A 20,445-nucleotide genomic window follows, 5' to 3' on the forward strand; every position below is an offset into this window, starting at 1 on the left:
GGCTGGGTACGCGGGGCGCCGGGGGGACCGGCAATCACGGCGTTCACGCCGGGCCCCGAGGGCGATGGGCGCGGGTCTGCATCCAACACAAAGGAGAGTCCCGGGGCAGTTGCTGCGGGGACGAGGCCGGGCGGCGAGGAGAAGCGGGGACAGCTCGGAGACCCTAGCCCGGTGCCGCGCGGCGACGTGCCTCCTCCAGGACTCTGGAGCAGCGCGGCCGAGGAAGTTCCCGGAGCAGTTCCCGGGCGGCCGCGGTGGGTCCCGCTGGAAGTTTGCAGGCAGGAAAGCGCCGCCGCTCCTTCCCTCCCTCCGGATTGGAGAGGGAGGAGGAAGCGGGGGAAGTGCCGCCGACACGGGCGCGAGGGAGGGCGGCGGGAGAAAGGGAAGGGGGAGGAGAAAGGCCGGCCGGGAACCACCTGCGGCTCCCGCGCCCGCCGCGCCCCGCGCCCAGGCCGGCGGCCACCCGGCGCCCCCAGCGCACTCTGCTGGGGCGATCGCGCAGTCCCTGAGCTCCCGGGACGCCGCCCACGCCCCCAGCCGAGCCCCCGGGCGCCGGGGGCCCAGTCCCCGCCCGCATCCCAGGCCCGAGTGGGGCGCAGCAGGGCGCCGCGGAGGCGGAGGCGCCGGGACAACGGGGCCAACCCGGATCAGGCTGCTCACCTGTGCTGCCGCGGTGGCGGCTGAGTCTCCGTCTTGCTATCCCGGGAACGCGGGACGGCCTGTCTGGGTTCCCCTCGTCTCACCCCTACAAGGCTGCCAAGACTTCTGGGATGCTTTGGTGGACCTAGAAGAAGACCTCAATCTGTCACCGAGTAGTCAGGAATTCGGCTGCCAACTAGGAATATGAGTACAGAGAAGGGAAAGGAAAAAACAAAAAACTCGAAGACCTCTTCAGAATGCTTCAAGAGTTTTTCTAGGTGTTTCCCTAGTGGCTTCCTGTCCTATCCTGTCAGATGGGCAGACATAGTTGCCTGTTTCATCCCTTCCCTCAAATGTTTGAGTTAGGTTACTAGAACTAGAACCCAGATTCCAGGGCCTGGAAGATTATAATCATGAGACACCCAACTAACTCAGACCTTCTGCTAAGTAGGATCTGAGGAGACTGGGTGCAATATCCTAAATATCCTAAACTCAAGACCACATTAGCCTCATCGCTGTGTTTCTGTGGCCGAGTTGACCCACATTGCAGCTTGACCTTAGGATCAGTCTCCAAAGTGGTGTTGGTCCGCCCCGCTGCAGGACAGAAGCAGAGCAAGCAGGCATCCTGAAGAGAGAGCGTCTTGGATGAAACTTACTAGACAGGCCCAGGAGGAGGTGGAAGCTCACAGTTTTAATATGAGCACTCAGGAAGCCGAGCACTCAGGAAGCCGAGCACTCAGAAAGCCGAGACAGTCGGATCCCTGAGCCAACCTGGTCTATAGAAAGATGGAGTTCCAGGACAGCCAGGGCTATACAGGGAAACCCTGTCACAAAAACCCAAAAGGAAAAAAGCAAAAGAAAAAAGCAAAACAAAATATTTAGTAGACAAACTTTTTCCACCTTTTCCGTGTTGTACAACAGCTTGTTTTGTTGATTTTTTTTTTACAATATATAACATTAATGATCTCAGACTACGTAATAGGACCATCTGCAGGGTGGAGAGCAAAGGCGACAGGTGCTGTCCTTCTTTAAAAAAAAAAATCTTGATATGAAATACTATATAAACAGCATAAAAAAAACTTCCTTTTTTATGCTGTTTGCTTGAGAAAAGTCTTGAAGTGAAAAGGCGATGTTCCCATCGGCTCTTCCCTGACATCATGAGGCCATGAATAACAGTTTAAACGTCCGTGTAAGCCAGACTGCTGGTGGCACACACCTGTAATCAGGCTAGAGCACCCATCAGGAATTCAAGGCCAGATGCAGCTGACCTATAGGGTGAGACTGCCCAAAAACAATACTAAAATTCTATACAGCATTATATCCCTACGTATAGTGAACTATTCAGTGCTTTCTAGTATACTCAAGATCCTGCAGACACACCACGCTCTATTTGGAGTAAGCAGTCACTCCTCACAAACGGTTCTCTTTGCTCCCCAAGCCCATACTAGTCGCAGGAAACCATTGCTCCTGTGTTTTTGACAGACTGACCTACTCCAGCTATTTCAGATGGAAGGAATCAGTCAATCTGTGATCTTTTGTAGCTGGCATCTTTCTCATGGTGTAATATTTTCAAGGTTTATTCATGTTATAGCCCCTCGGTTCCTTTTTATGGCTAAATAATATCCCATTGTTGCAGATAGGCTGTACTGTGTGGATCCACTCCGTTAATGAGCATCCAGGTTTCTGCTTATTGACTGCTGTGAGTAATGGCGTAAACACTCACCCCCAGCCTTCGGCGCAGAGGTCCACTTTCCTGTCTCTCAGGTATACATACCTGGGAGTGGAATTGCAGGGTCATAAGGGAGCTCTGTGTTTAGCCCTCTGAGGAATTACGGGCTGTGTTCCCAGGCGGTGGCACCATTTTGCATTCCCACCACCAGTGACTGAGGAGTCCACCTCTGCACTAACCCTTGTTATTATCGCTCATTACCATTCCAGCCATTCTACTGGATATGTCCTGGTCTGTGTTTCCCTGAGAGCCAGCGATACTGGACATCTTCTTGTGTTTATTGGCCACTTGTTTATCTCTGGGAAAAGATAGTGCTGGGGGGAAAAAAATCTGTTCAGGTTTTTACTCTGTTTTGGGGGGTTTTGCTTCTGTGGTGCTCAGAACTGAACCCAGAGATTTTCAGCGCTCCATCGCTGACCCAAATCTTTGGCTCCCACCCCTTTCTTTACTGGATGACTGTCATCATTATGATGTAACAGGTCTTTATATATATTTATATCTAAATCCCTTATAGACAACATTTACTTTATAAATTCTATTGAGACTAAATTGATCATTGTTATTTAGTTTAATTAAGCATATTGTCTTATCCCTTAATTGGAAAATATGGTTCAGCTGTGTTCCCATATAACTTAATATGAGAGCAAAGATATTTTTGTGAGTTTGTAATCCGGGAGCGATCCCAGCTTTTTTTTTTTTTTTTTTCCAGCTGAGTATCAAACCCAGAGCCTCCAATATGCTAGGCAAAATTTTCTGTCACCAAGTTAGAACCCTAGCCCCTCCAACTTTTATCAGTGATAGGGCTTGTACTCGGGGTCTCAAGAATGCCAGGCAAGCAAGCACTCTACCACTGAGTTACATGCCCTCTTGTTGCATTTAAAATCTTTTTAATTAGTTGATTAGTTACTTAGGCATGGATGTGCCACTGTGCAAGTCAGAGGGCTGCCTTTAGAGACCAGTTCTTATCTTCCATCTCGAAGATAAGAGACAGGGTCTCTCCTACTCCATCAGCTGCACTGTGTACCCTAGGCGAATTGGCCTGTGAGCTTCTGGATGAGTCTCTCCATCTTGTCGTGAGAATACCAGAATTACAGATGTGTACTGCCACCTCTGGTCTTTTACATGGGTGTAGTAGGGTTTGAACTCAGATTGCCAGTCTTAAGTAGCAAGAGGTTTTTCTGTCTGCATTATCTCTTCAGCCCTTTTGGGAGGGTGTTTTTTGCTGTTGTTTTGTTTTGTTTTGTATTTTTGAGACAGGTTTCATGCTGTAATCCAAGTTGGCTTCAAATTCACAGCAATCATGCTTCAGTTTCCTAAGTGCCAGGATTACAGGTGTAAACTCACTGTGCTCAGGGGTGTATGTGTGTGTGTGTGTATGTTTGTGTTTTGAGACAAGGTTTCTCTGTGTAGCCCTGATGTCCTGAAACTCACTTTGTAGACCACACTGGCCTTGAACTCAGAGATTCCCCTGCCTCTGCCTCCTGAGTGCTGTAATTGAAGGTGTGTGCCATTATACCCAGCCTTTAAGCAGATTTTTAAATGGGTGATGAAAAGCAACATTTAAATTACTTTATGAATATAGGCCACAAATTCTATTTATTCCACGTATCGGTTGTGTCTAGAATTTAAGTTCCACTTCTCAACCAGTGACGTCATTTTATCAGAACGGTTTTTTTCAGAAGCGAAATGTGGTAATGAAATCCCACCACTCGGGAGCGTGAGGTGCCATTGAGTTCAAGGCCAGCCTGGACTACACAGCAAAACCCTGCTTAAGAAGGAGGGAAGAAAGCAGGGAGCTGGAGGGGGCTGGGAATGAAAGGCTTGCTTTCTGTAATTAAAACCTTTCCCAATTCCCAGCAGGAGCCCTTTGTGAGCAGAATTATAGGAGCTGTGTTCCCACTCCCCCAGCCAGCTGGCAACCATGCTACAGGGTAGGAAGAGTGGTGGAGAGCAGGGGAGGCTGGGCTGCAGTCCTGGGATGGAGCTCACGTCACCCTCTGCTTAGGCGGGCACTGTTGGAATTTGCTCTTTTCTGAACATGTCTGGCTGGGCCCTCGCTGCAAGTGAGGCCATGCTACCTACATGGGCCGTGGATGGATCCTGAGAGCTTCATCTACCCCAAGCATGGCATTCCTTCCTTCCACTTCTCAAAGACTCTTGTTCAGGTCTTTTCTACCTTCACTAAGACTTTTCAGATAGGCGGGGTCAGAGAGAAGCCACATAGCTGCCTGCAGGAGACAGAAGCCTCCACTGGAGCCCACCAGAACTTTGCTGGTAGTCCACAGTCGTGGGGCGATACACAGATTAATAGAAATTGGTCAATTTCAGATAGAAGAGTTAGTCGGAAATACGCTTAAGCTATTGGTCAAGCGATATTGCAAATAATAAAGTTTCTGTGTGTTTATTGCAGGACCGGGTGGAACAGAAGCCTCCCCCAAACACTGAGATGAATTAGCTAGATTAATCCCACTGATGGCTTCTTACTGTGATGGCGTTATGGGGAGGTAGTAAAAATAGAGTTTGGGGTCTGGTTGGAGAAGTAGGTCACTGGGGGCATGGTCTGGGGGGTATGTCTGCCGTTGCCACTTCCTGTCTCTTTCCCATAGGCCATTCTTCTGCCATGCTCTCCCCCCCCCACCCCCGGCATTATGCCTCTGCCCTGCCACAGTCTAGAAGCAGTGGAGTAGAGCAGTCAAGGACAGAAAGATTCGAAACTGTGAGCCACATTAAATAAATCCTCTAAAACCAACAGAAAAAAAAAAAAAACCTACATAGTGGAGCATGCCTATACATCCCAGTTTAGGAAGGATGGAGGCAGGAGGATTCCTACAGCTGTCAGGCTAGCCAGCCCAGCCATGATCCCCAGGTTTAGTGAGAGACCTTGTCTCAAAATAATAAATAATGTATATGGTGGAAAGCCACTGAGGAAGACTTCGGTTCAGATGTCAGCTTCTAGCCAGCCACAAGCATGTGCCCACATGTGCACCAACACACATGCATGCACACACACATGAACACATACACATAACCTCTCAATCTCCAGTCACTTAACTTCTTTGTACTCTTTTTAACTCTAGTGTCTAGCTGACCTTCAGCCCCTGACTTTATATGTTATTTTTCGTGAGCATTAGTCCCAGCTTCCTACTTGGTAAGTAGTAAATACAGCAGAGGGAAACCATTCTACCAATGCATTTCTTGGATAATTTAATGTCCCTGGTGGTTAAGTGGCTGCGACACTGTAGATCTGGACTCAATAGTCATCAGAAGAAAGGACTCCTGAGGTCCTCGGACACAACATCTGTAAGAAGGTGGCTAGCACTCTTCAATGTTTGCCTCTTGCTCATCTGAAGAGAGGGGAAAGAGAAATCCCAGATGCTAGTTATAACACTGAAGTTGTAGGGGTGTGTGTGTGTGTGTGTGTGTGTGTGTGTGTGTGTGTGTATGGTGTGTGTGTGTATGGTGTGTGTATGACTAACACATATTCTGAAAGTGACTATACAGTACATATAGGCTATACGTTTTCCAGCCCTTCGATACACAGTAAACATTGGTTCTGCCATCAAATCTAACTTTTGGTGTGTTTTGAACATCATTAGCCAGAAGGAAAGCAATAAACTATCTTGTGAGAAGAAAGCTTCAACAGGCCCTTTGGGATATGGTCCATAGGATATGGTCCATGAGAGCCTGTGGCCTAGGAATGAAATTAGCTAAGAAACAGTAACCTTTGCCCCTCAGGAAACTTCAGCAAACCTGGTCACAGACACAGGCACGTGGTCATTTTCCTGCAGATAGAAATCAAGCCTGGTCTTCAATTAGCCAGAGAACTTTCTCAAGGGGCAAATGTGATTGCATCCTTCCCCAGCTGAAAGCCTTAAGGCTTTGCAATAATTATTTTAGAATTATCTCTGAGGACCACAATGAGCCCAGGGACGTAAGCCTTGCCATGCTGTCAGCCCCATTTCCTGCTTCCCTTCCTTCTCTCACGTCACCACCACTGAGTAACACAAGCCTCACAACCTCTGCTTTCTCCACTCTGACAATCCTCCCTCCTCCTTATCTTCTTTGTTCAGTTGGCGCTTTGGATCTGAGCTCAAATGTCACTTCCTTGGCAAAACATGCACGCCATCATGCTCCCAGGCAGGCCTTGCTATCGTGGGCCACTGAACTTCCCAACATGTGAGAGCTTCTTTTTGCACCTATGTGTGATTGAAGGCTAATGTCTGTATTTGAGTTATGAAAGGAAGCAAACTGCTCCGATTCAGTTGAGAGGATTTAATGCAGAACTCGCAGATGCCAGCCACAGAGGGACTAGCAATCCCAGAAGGATGTGAAAGGAGTCAGGGAGAGCCGTGTAGTCCCAGAGCCCCAGCGGCAATGCCCACCTGCTCAGCCAATAGAAATAAGGCCCATATTTTTGGGAGGGAAGAACAGATGGAAAATGCACATGGGAGAGGGATGGACAGGTGGACAGGCGGAACTCAGGAAGCAGATGAGGCTCAGAGTCAAAAAGACTGATTAGCCACACATCAGGAGACTTCCTCACAGTACCTCCCAGCTTCAAAGCCCCGCGGGGCAGCAAAGAGAATTATCTCCATACTTTTTGTTCTTTGTTTGAGACAGAGACTCATGTAGCCAAGGCTGCTGCCAACCTTGATATTTAGCTAAGGATGATATTAAATTTCTTCATCCTCCTGCCTCTGTCTCCCAAGTGCTGGGATTATAGATATGTGCAACCACATATCATGTATTTTTTGGGGGGGAGGCTTTTATTTGTTTTGAATTTTAGATTTACTTATTTTATTGTTTTATGTGCATTAGTGTTTAGCCTGCATGCATGTATATATGTGCTGGAGGAGGGCCCACTTGTTTGTCCCGGTTGGCCAGAACCAAAATAATCACACAAAAACTGTATTAATTAAAACACTGCTTGGCCCATTAGCTAGCTCTAGCTTCTTATTGGCTAACTCTTATATTAATTTAACCCATTTCTATTCATCTGCATATCATCACGTGGTAGTGGCTTACCGGGTAAAACTCCTAGCATCTGTCTCTGGCGGCTCCATAGTGTCTCTCTGACTCTGCTTTCTTCCTCCCAGAACTCAGTTCCCTCTTCCCTGCCTACCTAAGTTCTGCCCTATCAGTAGGCCAAGGTGGTTTCTTTATTAACCAATGAAAGCAACACATAGACAGAAGGACCTCCTACACCCTACACCATGTATGTGCATCTATGCGTGTCTGGTGTGCACAGAACTCAGAAGAAGGCATCAAGTCCCCTGGAGTTACAAAAGGTTGTGAGCTACTATGTGGGTGCTGGGAATTGAACCAGGATCCTCTGAAAGAGCAAGAAGTGCTCTTAACCACTAAGCCATCTCTCCAGCCCAAACGTCTCCACTCTAACATTTAACATGTACTCAAGAACTGAGAGTGTAGCTTGTTTGGTAGAGGGCATGCCTAGTACAGGTGAAGGCCTGAGTTAAATCTCCACAACCACCTAAAATCAGACTGGACTCACAGACTGGTTGCACAAACTTATACTTCACTTGGAAGGCACAGGCAGGAAGATAAGAACTTTAATTCCATTCTCAGCTACACCAAGAATTCAACCCAGTCTGGGACACGTGAGAACCTGTCTTTTAAAAGCAGTAATACACCGTGTAAGGAGTGGTGGCTCACACTTGCAACCCTAGACCTTGAGAGGCTAAGGAAAGAGAATTCTGTATTTGAAGAAAACCTGGGCTATAATAACTTAAATAGGTAAGATAGATGATACATAGATAGATAGATAGATAGATAGATAGATAGATAGATAGATAGATAGATGGATGGATAGATAGATAAAGATTATATTCGTCTTCCTCGTTAGAAGATTAAACCATGTCTTTGTCCTTGGTTATAATCATTTCCCCACTCTTCCTCTATATTTAGGCTTCTAGAGGGATTTGCTTTAGGTCTCTGGTCCACAAACCTTATCCTCAATCTGCTGTCTCACCCTCATTCCTTTGAAATGATTCTGCTGGTGTCTCAGGCATCTGCCTCTTGCTCTAGCCCTTGGGTGATTGCAACCTCACATGTTCTGACAAGTCCCAAGTTCTCCAAATTTTGTCCCCAGAATTCCGTCATATTCCTCTTCCTCCTGCTCTCCTAACTTCAGAAACTATGAAGTATAATCATCAGAAAGGGGGCGTACATCGGCAATGCTACTCTCGCACTCTGCCTCCCCCTCCCTCTCCAAGTCCGCACCATACATTCAACTGACAGGCATTCCAACTTGGAAACTTCACACACACGTGCCCTAACTAAGAACATGTACTCCTGGATCAAGAAGCTGAAACAGGGGGATTGTCAGCTTAGTGCCAGTGTGGGCTACATTAACAAGATCATGTTTTAAAACAGAACTGGAATACTAAGTCTAAACCTTTGTATGCTGACTTTAAAAGTAATAAGAAAGAAGGCAACAAAATCTCAAACATAGTAACTGAAAATAAGTTCTCCACACTCTTCAACTATCATTCATGAAGTTTGCAAAGAACAAGGCAGAGCTTGAACCAGAACAGGGGCAGAAACATCTTCCAAGTCAGAGGGACCGGGACCTTGTGCCATACAACTTTTAGTCTGTTCATTTCAGGCCTGTGCTTTGCTTAGCTGCTAGCCAACTATATCTGGATCATTTCATGGTGTCTCCCAGGAGTCACCTGAAAAACCTGCACTTGTCAATGGACAAAGCAACAAACAGCTTAGCAACCCATTACTCACCCAGCAGTGGTCACACACGCCTTTAATCCCAGCACTTGGGAGGCAGAGGCAGGCAGGTCTCTGTGAGTTTGAGGCCAGCTGATCTACATAGCAAGTTTTGGGAAGCCAGATCTGTTACACAGAGAAGCTCTGTCTCGGGGTGGGGGTGGGGGAAAGGGAAGAAAGATAAAAAGGAAAAGCCTGTTACTCTACTTGGTACAGATACTATTTACGACGATTTCATTTGAGAAATTTAATTTTAAAACAGATGTTAGGAAAGAAACAAAGTATTTTCTCTCATGATTAATTATGTATTTTTTATAAATTCTAGTTTTCTCTATATGTCAGTTGTCTGTGTGTGTGCATGTGTATGTGTGTATGTGTGTGTGTGAGAGAGAGAGAGACAGAGACAGAGACAGAGACAGAGAGCAATTTTGATACAGGGTCTCATGTGGTACAGGCCGTCCTCTCCCTCACTATAGAGCCAAGACTGAGTGCTGGGATTACAGCAATTACTACCAATCCTGGCGTATGCTGTTCTGGGACTGAACTCAGGGTTCTGAGCATGCTAGACAAGCAATCTACCAAATGAGTCACATCCCAAGCCCAGCCAGAGTTGGTTTCTGAGCTAAATCCTTGTAGAACAGCATCAGGATGGGCTGTGTGTTCTATCTGTGCCCTTTTCTCATGCACAATAGCTTCCTGTTCTATTTCTCTTTGCCACGTGCATTACAGTGTGCTTTAAAACAAGGTGAATATCAGGTGAACTGCTTCAAACCCATGATGGAAAAAGTGAGGAGTACACTAAATTTGATCAATAGTGGATTATTTAATATAAACTACATTATTCCCCATGAACCTCTCATTGCATTTCTGTGTGTTTGGGGTTTTAAGGCAGGTTTACATTGCCCAGGCTGGCCTCTTACTCCTGGCCCTCTCCCTCAGTCTCCTGAGTGCTGAGGTTACAGGCATACAACAACACACTTGTTCTTCTTTCTGCTTTTCACCATTCTAAGGCTGCACACATTCCTAATGTGACATCAAGAGAAGGCACTGAACCAGTTAAGTCCCCCTGAGGAGGGCAGTGACTACCCTGGAGCCCAGACTGAAGAGACCAAGCGAGTCCCTCAGTCACACTTCGGTTCCACCTGGCCATGTCAAATCATCTCAGGGACACAGGGGGCCTCTCTTCCTTTCCCAGGATCCATCCATGTTTCAGATGAGGGACATCCATTGAGATGTTCAGTTGGGACAGGCTAGGCCAAAGCATGGCAATCCATGCCTTTAGTCCCAGCACTCAGAAAGCAGAAGAAGGCAGATTTCTGCGAGTTCAAAACCAGTGAAATCCTGGCCAGCCACAGCTACCTAATAAGATCATTTCAGAGTGGGAGTGGAGGGTTGAGGATAGGAGGTAAAAGAGGAGGAGGCTGGACATCTGTAATCCCAGGAGTCAAGTAGTAGAAGCAAGTTCCAAGCCAGCCTGCTTACATAGTGAGATGTCTGATTCATCTGGAGCCACGTAAGCAACCCTATCGGAAGTTACTGGATCACACATCACCAAAAAAGTAGAGTCAGGGCTAGCCAGGAAGAGATGAATGGGAGGCAAGGGGGATCAGAGGACAATGCTGGGTGAATATTATCAAAATGCCTTATGTAGATACATCAGCTAGCACAAGCTAATCTGTCTTACAGAAAAGAGGCCCCATTCCACACATCACAGTATCTTCACGGACCTCTGGAAACACGCATTCTAGAATGTTCTGTAGAGATTGCTTGTCTTTTCCAGCCGCAATAGAGACTTCATTGTCTGCTTCTCTGGGTCAAAAAGCTCTAAGCATGCCTTGAAAAAAAGTTCTTTTCTAGTTATAGAGAACTTGTTTTTAAATTTAGGATCCTTACTTTCGTGTTTGTATTAACTTAGCAGTTAAACCTAATATTTGCATATAACATTCTTCAAGCACAAAAGTAAATATGAATGGGGAATAATATTCAAACTTATTAAGTTTTCAAGAGGAAAATTTCCACCGAGAAAAACTCTGGAAAACATATAATCCTTTTTTATCCATTCCTCACACCTCATGAAAGTAGCTAATTATAATTTTGGCTGTTTCTTTTGGGAAAATGCAAAATGTTAATGTTTCAAATTATCATACTCAAGTAAATAAAACCTGATGAGGGAACACTATCAGGAACAGAATAATTCATCATTCCATGCAGGTAACTGACAGCCTGCAATATTGCCCATCCCCACGGACCAGATCCAGATTTTTCATTAATTTGGGGGGCTGGAGCTTGCTCACCGATTCCCTCGTGATATATCTTAGTCAGGATTGGATTTACTGTGAATAAAGTTAAAGCCTTAGGGCCCCTCCTTTGCATTTCTTAGATTCAGTAAGGAAGTTTTACTGATGCTTTCAAAAGGTGTATTTCACGCATTTTTTTCTGCAAAATTTGCAAAAATGAACTTTATGAGTATTCCTTTTATCTGCAAGAGATGTTCCAAAATGATTCAGGCTTCTGGTTGCATAGAACCTGGATCTGTGTCTCATCTAACCAAAGAGCAGTTTATCAAAGCAGTGCTGTAACGTCAGCAAACCAGCTCTCGTATGCTCTTTCTTGCTCCCTCTCTATTTTGCATGTGCATTCACGTGTGTACATGCCTGCATACATGTGTGCGTGTATGTGTGCGCGTATGTGTGTGTGCGTACACACATGCAGAGGCCAGAGAAAAATACCTGGTATCTTCCTCTGTCATTGCCCACCTTTCTTTTTGAGACAGGGTCTTCCACTCAATTTGGAGCTCCACAATTCATCTATACTGGCTAGCCAGCAAGTTCCAAGGATCTCCCATACCTAGGGTTAGAGGAATATAACACCACAGGGGACTGTTTTCCACGGGTTTGGGGATCTAACTCAGGGCCTCACAACAAAGTATGCTAAAAAAGCAACCAATATGTTGAAACCATAAAAATTGCATGTTACGGAAACTAAGGCTTTGTCAAATAACATCTCTTAATTATCCTCAAAAAAAAAAAAAACCCACTTCCTCTGTAGTTTGAATCCAGAAATCAAAACCTAGCCATGCTTGCCAATCTTGGCTACAATGAAGCTTCCAAGAGAGAAAAGTAACTCATGAGACAGCTTCGTACTCAAAACCACCTAGACTCTGTAGCCCACAGTCAACGCGCAATTACAGTGAGATCCAATCAGGCAGCCGAGGAAAGCTGTGGAGCCTAGTTCTGAGAAGCTGTAATTCTACCCTTGTATTTCTGCCTCTCTGCAGTGCCGTGGTTTAGTTACAAGATCTGCAGGTTCCAAATTACGTCTTGGAGTGTGTAACAGACATCAGCTCCAAATTCACTTAACCACCCAGCACGGGGCTCCCAGAGCTCTCACGGAGTGCTGCCGGCTCCTAAATAACTGTGTGGTGATACCATGACAGGTATCGAGCCAGCACAGACTACACAGAGCCTGGATAGCTTTGCTCATAATGCCACCTGGACCGAATACTGTGCTCTGTCCACAAAGCTGTTTGTAGTTGAATTGCGCTCCTCCCTCCACATATATCAAGTGCCTCAAATTGGAGGGTAGGGAGAAAAAAAAAACACACCAGGAAGTGACTTCCTTTTTAAAAAAAAAAATGGTTGATGTTTTCAAGGTGTACATCCTACTGGGCCAAATGCCAAGGGCTGCACAAGATATATCTCAATATCCACAGACAGGACTGCGAGGGAGATTTTACCAATCCCGCCATCGCGCAGGCAAGAAACACATTTGAAGAGTGTAAATGAGCACGTAAGACAGACAGGCTAGGTTTCAGTGTAGTCTGTCACACTCAGGAGTCTGGACAGAGAAACAAAACATCAGCGGTTCCTAGGCTATTTAGTTCTTTGTCAGTTTGCCACAGACTAGAGTCACCTGGGGAGAGGGAGCCCCAACTGAGGAATTGCCTCCGTCAGGCTGACCTGTGAGCATGTCTGTGCAGCGTTTTCTCGATGAGTGGTTGATTTGGGAGGGTTCATCCCTCCGTAGGCAGTGCCACCTCCAGGCAGGTGCTCCTGAGTTGTATAAGGAAGGCTGGCTGTGCAAGTCACAGGAGCGAGTCGTTGGCAGTATTTCCTCCTTGGTCTCTGCTTCGGTTCCTACCTTGAGTTTTGTCTTGGCTTTTCTCACTGATTGACTGCGATTAAAAGGGTTCAGTCAAACAAACTCTTCCCCTACCCAAGTTGCTTCTGTCATTGCATTTAAGTTAATTGGGACAGTTTCTAAAATTCTAGTTAGTATACAGGTGCTGCCTGATGCATGAGAGTATCATTTATTTCTTAAGTGCTTGGTATAGAGATAGTGAATCCCAGGCCTCGGGCATACTAGTCAAATGGTTTGCCACTGAGTAACACCCCGATCCTAGAAAGAAATTTCTGTTGAACATTCTTCAACTCTCTTTGAACAAAAATAACTTATTTTTATTCTTGGCCACTCAAATGTCTTCATAAGATGAAAAGGGATTCAAATCACACAGAATGTGCTTTTAGAGTACAGTAGAACTAAATTGGAAATCAATAACAGAAGCTCTCTGAAAAAAAAACCCTCAAATATTTGGAAACAAAATACCACATTGCTCAGTAATCCATGGGCCAAGGGACAAATCAAAAGGAAAATTGGAAACTGTTTTGAGCTAAATGAAAACTGAATCACAAATTTCGAAAGAAAATTATAATATGAAGGACCTATAGTGGGAAAAAATGTTTTAATTTGGTCAAAGCTTCTACTTTAAGGAATTAGAAGAAGGAAAGCAAATTAAAATCAGAGTAAGCAGAGGAAGGAAATAATTAAAAAGAAGAGGAAAGAGAAATCAAAACAATACCAACGTGGTATAGGAGGTCCTTCTGTTTATGTGTTGCTTACATTGGTTGAATAAAGAAACTGTCTTGGTCTAATTGATAGGACAGAATTTAGGTAGGTGGAGTAGACAGAACTGAATGCTGGGAAGAAGGGCAGAGTGGCAGACGCCATGGATATCCTGCCTGAGACAGACTCTGGTTTAGAATCTTGCCGGTAAGCCACAGTCACATGGCAATACAAAAATTAATGGAGATGGATTAAACTAGTATGTAAGAGTTAGCCAATAAGAAGTTAGAGCTAATGGGTCAGGCAGTATTCAAATGAATACAGTTTCTGTGTGATTATTTCTGGGGCTAAGGTAGTCAGGTGGCCAGCTCAAACAAAGGGACCCTCTCCTTGCAACACCAAAGGGCTAAACCAATAACTCAGTGGCTTAGCATACTGGCTGCTCTTTTAGAGAAAAAGTTTGATCCCGCACCTGCTTGGTGGCTCACAAACAGCCTATACTTCCCATTCCTTTCCTGGTCTCTGCAGGCACTGTATGCAGGTAGTGTATAGACTTACATGCAGGCAAAATATCCATATATGTAAAATAAAAGTTAATTAATTTAAAATCATCAAAATCCAGTGAAAAATAAACAAAAATTTATGTCTCTATATATTAGGAATAGAGAAGAGGCTGTTAGGAAGGAAGGAAGGAAGGAAGGAAGGAAGGAAGGAAGGAAGGAAGGAAGGAAGGAAGGAAGGAAGGAAAATCCCACAAATTATGGTGACATCAAACACTTTTAGGGCTGGGTATAACTCAGCTAGCACACAGCTCTTACATCTTTCTCCACGCTACTTGGTGTAGGGCATGTAGAGGGCTCTCTTGGCACATGGGTATTGGAATTCAAATCTTATTTGTAATGTTTGTGCAACATGCACTCTTAAACATTGAGACATCTTTCCAGCATGTACAATTTCATTTATAGAAAAGCTCCAGATGAGTCAAATCCACAGACACAGAAAGGGGTCTTGTAGAGTGATGGGAGTCTAGAAAGGGACAGCTGATTGATGTTCGGGAGTGCATGCATGTGTGTGATGAAAATGCTCTGGATTAAATAATGTTGATGGTCATACAACTTTGTAAGTAAATCCACTGAACTGTGTTAAAGAAAAGCCAAATTAGCTGGGCTGGGCATGGTGGCGTACGCCTTTAATCTCAGCACTAAAGAGCAGAGGCAGGCTTGTGAGCTTGAGGCCAGCCTGGTCTACAGAGTTCCAGGACAGCCAGGGATGTTACACATAGAAATCCTATCTTGAAAAAAAAAAAAAGGAAAAAGGGCAAGAAGAGCTAAATTGTTGAATTTAACATTATGTGAAAATCTTTGGAGATGAGCTAGCCTTGACTTTACAATATCCCACCTCAGCCTCATGAGTAGATGGGATTATAGATGTGTGCCACTGAACCTGGATGTTATATAAATGTTTTCACACACACACACACACACATACACACACACACACACACACACACACACACACACACACACACACACATAAATGAGACAGGGTTTCAATTGCCTAGTTGAGCATGACTTTGAACTCCCCAAATTCTCTGGTCTTCATGCACCAGGTGCATAGATTATACATGGGCCTGTGCTACCCCTGAACTACTTCGCCTATAATTAAAAATAAAACCTGTGGTCAGTGTATGCCTGTTACTTTAGCACTTGGGAGGCTGAGGCATGGGGAGTCCAGCTTCCACATCAGCCTGGGCAATACAGTGAGACCCTGTCTCAAAACAAACAAACAAAAAGCAATCAAAAAATTCAACAGTCCTTTCGGTAGTAACTGACAAGTTGGCATGAAAATGCCATGAACTTAAATAGCTAACACAGCATTGAAAAAAAAATGCAGCAAATTGGAAGACTAACTCTACCTGATTCTGACTTACCATGGCAGAGTGGGAGTCAAGGTGGTGTGGTGTTGATGAAGATCAACAAATAAAGCAATAAAGAAGGATAAGAAATCGATCCAACTATACAAGGACAACCAGTCTTCAGAAAAGGTACAAAGGTGTCCCTGGAGAAAGGTCCTCTTTTCAAACAGGTAGTACTAGAATAACTGCATATTCGTAGGCAGATAATAACTTTTAAACTTCTGCCTACATCCTACACTGTTCTGTGGCTCACATGTGCCGGGTCCCCTGGATGGCTCACACTGAGAGGTCTTGAGAGGGTGGCCTTTTCAGCGGTAATTAGGTCATGGAGGTTGAGCCCTCCTGGCAGGATGGTTCATGAGGGAGTTGGTGATCACGCAAGACCAACGCCTCCCCTCATCCTTGTTTCTCTTCCATACATCGCAGCCTCTCCTTTTTCTTGCCACCCTGAACTGAAGCTAAAAGAGGCCCTAATCAGAGCCCAAGCAGATGTCAGAGCCAAGCTATTGAACATCCAGAACGGTAACTAAACACACCTATTTTCTTTAGCGATAACGCTGGCTTGAGAATTCTGTTATGGCAAAGGAAAATTGACTAAGAATGTACAATTTACAAAAACTATCTCAGGGTTGATTACTGGCTTTTAACTATGAAGTTTCTCAATGATAACATAAACCGAAACCTTTGAGAAGAGGTGTAATTGGGCTTTGAGAGATAGCCTTGAGCGTGCTATGCAAGAAAGCAGTCACTGGACTACATTCCAGGTCCTTTTTTTTGTTCTGAGACAAAAATCTCGCTATTCAGCCCATAGTGGCCTCAAACTCACTAACTTAGCCTTTCAAACACTGAGGGTTCAGGCATGCCCACCCAAGGAGTGTTTCATATTGATTAAGTTTAATATGTATATTTTTAGGAGTTTCTCATTTTGATTAAGTCTAATATATAAGTTTCCAGTCTGTTTTTGGTTTTGTGCATCGTGACTGTGGTCGCTGTTTCGTTGCCGAGCCAAGTAGGGTGCCACATCCCTCAGATGTTCAGCACTTGGGAGGCTAAGACTGAAGATCATGAATTTGAGGCCAAGCCGAGCTATAGTAAGACCTTTTCTCAAAACAAAAAAACGCCAAGAAAGAAAATTTAAATAAATAAAGAAATGAAGAAACAAAAAGCAGAAGGAGGAGGAGAAAAAAGAGAGAGAAATACAGACAGACAGACAGACAGACAGACAGACAGACAGAAAGAAAGAAATACAGACAGAAAGACAAAAAAGAAAAGCATATTCCCAGAGTTGTGGGAAATGGACCCACAAACTCCAGAGGTATGGAGTGTAGAGTGGTATATTATTTGTGTTTTAATAAATAAAGCTTGCCTGAAGATCAGAGGGCAAAGCAGCCATACTAGTCAGCCATACAGGCCAGTGGGTGGTGGCGCACATCCTTAATCCCAGGACTCAGGAGACAGAGGCAGACAGATCTCTGTGAGTTCAAGGTTACCCTGGGCTACACAAGATTGAATCTATCTAACAGAGAAACAGAGCTCACACAAAGGTGATTCCGGCACTAGGAAGGTGAAGACAGGAGTGATACAGCTGGATGGAGAGAGGAATATAAACAGGGAGAGACAGGAACTGAGTGGAGTGTGCGGTAAGGAATCTTCAGGATTCGCGGAGACAGGATCTCGATCTGGTTGCACCCCAATATCTGTCTCCGGTTTTTGTTTTTTGTTTTTTTTTTTTGTTTTTTTTTTTTTTTTAGAGATGGGGTCTCGCTATGTTGCCCAGGCTGGAGTGCAGTGGCTATTCACAGGCGCGATCCCACTACTGATCAGCACGGGAGTTTTGACCTGCTCCATTTCCGACCTGGGCCAGTTCACCACTCCTTAGGCAACCTGGTGGTCCCCCGCTCCCGGAAGGTCACCATATTGATGCTGAACTTAGTGCGGACACCCGATCGGCATAGCGCACTACAGCCCAGAACTCCTGGACTCAAGCGATCCTCCTGTCTCCGCCTCCGGAGTAGCTGGGACTACAGGCGTGCGCCACCGTGCCCGGCTGTCTCTGGGTTTTTAGTATTTGTGTTACAGGAGTGTGTCTGTTCCTCGGGATAGACATGTGAAGTCACCTGGAGGTCTGTTGTCCCTTCTTTGGATGGTATAGCATTAAGTGATGTGGGGAAACTGAGTCGGAAGAAGAGCAAGGACACCTCTTCACAGGTCCAGCATTCAGCTTTGCAGAGCACCTAAGACTCAGGGCTGCGTGCACTCCCTCTAAGTTGTGCGTGCTTCATGTTAAAACTGCTTGAGCCCCTCTTCCGGACACAGCTACATTCCAGTGGCTGTTTTAGTGCTTTGAGCACTTGCAGACCAGTGGGGCAGATCAGAAAGCTCAGCCTGGGACCACACTGTTCACTACCTGGACCCTCCTCACCGGGCTGCAGCTGGCTCCCCTGGGGTCCCCTCAGTGAAGTACATGCCACAGAACAGCCGAGCCACCATTATTCTGCTCTGAATACAAGTTTACAGGGGTTAAAAAGAAAAGGGGGGACAAAAACCATCAAGTTGCAAATTTAATGAAAATATTTGCATACCATATGCCTGATAAAAGACTTGCACCGGAAGATAATGACCTCTTGAAGGAAGACGTTGCCCTGCAGTGAGAGAACGAAACTGAGAAGCAGTGAGTCCCATCAGCGTTCTGACCTTACGTTCTGGTGTCTTGAGATGTGGCTAGCTGAGGGCCTTCAACCACAATATGGTCACAAGCACAATAAATTACGATTTCTGTCTAAGCTGGTTCAAGCAAATTTTCTATTATGTGCTTCAAAATTAAATCTTTTTTCAGATAAGATCTTAAAGATTTATTTTGTTTTATATGTATGAGTATTTTAGCTGTATCATTTTTGTTTCTTTGAGTTCCCTCCCTCCCTCCCTTCCTTCCTTCCTTCCTTCCTTTCTTTCTTTCTTTTTCTTTTCTGTTTTTTCTCTCTCTCTCTCTCTCTTTTTTTTCCTTTTGGTTTCTCTGTGTAGCTCTGGCTGTCCTGGAACTTGCTTTGTAGACCAGGCTAGTCTTGAACGCAGAGATCATCCTGCCTCTGCTTCCTGAGTGCTGGGATTAAAGGTGTGTGCCACTATGCCTGGTTCTTATTTTTGTTTATTTGAGAGAAAATCTCACTACGGAGCCCTGGCTAGCCTGAAACGTCCTATGTAGATCAGGCTGTTCTTGAACTCACAGAGCTTTAGTCTCCCGAGTTCTAGGATTAAAGGCATAGCCAACCACACCCAGCTTGCCTACATGTTTGAATTCACATGACCCGACCCTTACGCCCATGACCACAGAAGCAGAAGAAGGCATTAGTTCTCCTGGATCTGGAATGACGGATGGTTGTGAGCCACCATGCGAGTGCTACTCTTGGGAACAGCAAGTGCTCTTAACTGCTGAGCCATCTCTCCAGGCCCTGAAACAAGATCCTAGTCCAGGCTAGTCTCAAAGTTACTGCATAACCAAGGTGACGATCTTAGTTTTGTTTCCTGGTCCTATGATAAAATACTCTTGGTAAAAGTAACTTAGAGAAAAGAAAGAGTATCTGTTAGCTCTCAGTTACAGGACACAGTCCGTCACAGCACGGAAGTCACAGCAGCAGGAGCTAGTGGTTAGTGAGATCCTTAATAAGAAATATATAATATAGTATAATATAGAATAATATATCAATACATGCATGCTTGCTCTTCATAAGGAATATATTATAATATAATAATAGAGAGAATCCTAGAACAATGAATACATGCATGCTTGCCTTCTTCACTCTTACACAGCTCAGGTTGTCCCACATCAACTGACGTAATCAAGACAATCATCCACAGACCAACCAGAGAGACCAACCAGTCTCTCATTAAGATTCTCTTCCCATGTGAATTTAGAGTGTATCAAGATGACAGTTAAAACTAGCCACCACAATGACCTTGATTTTCCTGCCTCTTTTGTCCAAGCACCTGAATTACAAGTATACACTACCACAACCAATAGGAGTAACTGCAGAAACAAAAGGTGTGGGTGGTAGGAACTGAACTTGAGCTCCCTACAAGAGCATCGAGGACTCTTCCCCGCTGAGCATCTTGCCAAACAACAGAGAATAATTCTGCTGAGCATAAATGGGGTATTAGATATCATATGAAATGAGGGAGTTTCTTGCCAGATGTAAATGATAGAATGTACAAAAAAAAACTGTACTAAGGATATATGCACATAAAATAAAAACAAAAACAAAAATACCTGAACACTAGGAAACAGACTTTTAGACAGAGTCAAGTAAAACAGACCACAAGGAACATGCATGAATTGGATTTTTGAGTCTATCTGACTTATGAATTATTTTCAAGAGTTTCACTTGTGGCTTCCCTGTTGAGAACTCAGTACATTTTCCCACAGAAGGAGTATTACAAAATCTATTGTGTCCATGTTCTTTGGTAGGATGTACCAGAAACACTGGAAATGAAAACAGAAGAAATACGGAACCAGAGGGAGGAGCGATCTGCTTTCTGTCCCAACTTAAGCCCGTTCCACAGGAGGAAACATGTCGATGGCGGCTGC

At 44.8% G+C, this 20,445-nt stretch overlaps 1 non-coding gene across 1 annotated transcript; it reads right to left on the reverse strand.

Annotated features, from left to right (window-relative positions):
* Positions 1 to 17,611: 17,611 nt before the first annotated feature.
* On the reverse strand, positions 17,612 to 17,911 carry LOC148123560 (signal recognition particle RNA). Its single transcript, XR_015734823.1, has one exon.
* Positions 17,912 to 20,445: the final 2,534 nt, after the last annotated feature.

Source organism: Myodes glareolus, chromosome 1, assembly GCF_982192425.1.
Source record: "Myodes glareolus chromosome 1, mMyoGla1.1, whole genome shotgun sequence".
NCBI lineage: Eukaryota > Metazoa > Chordata > Mammalia > Rodentia > Cricetidae > Myodes > Myodes glareolus.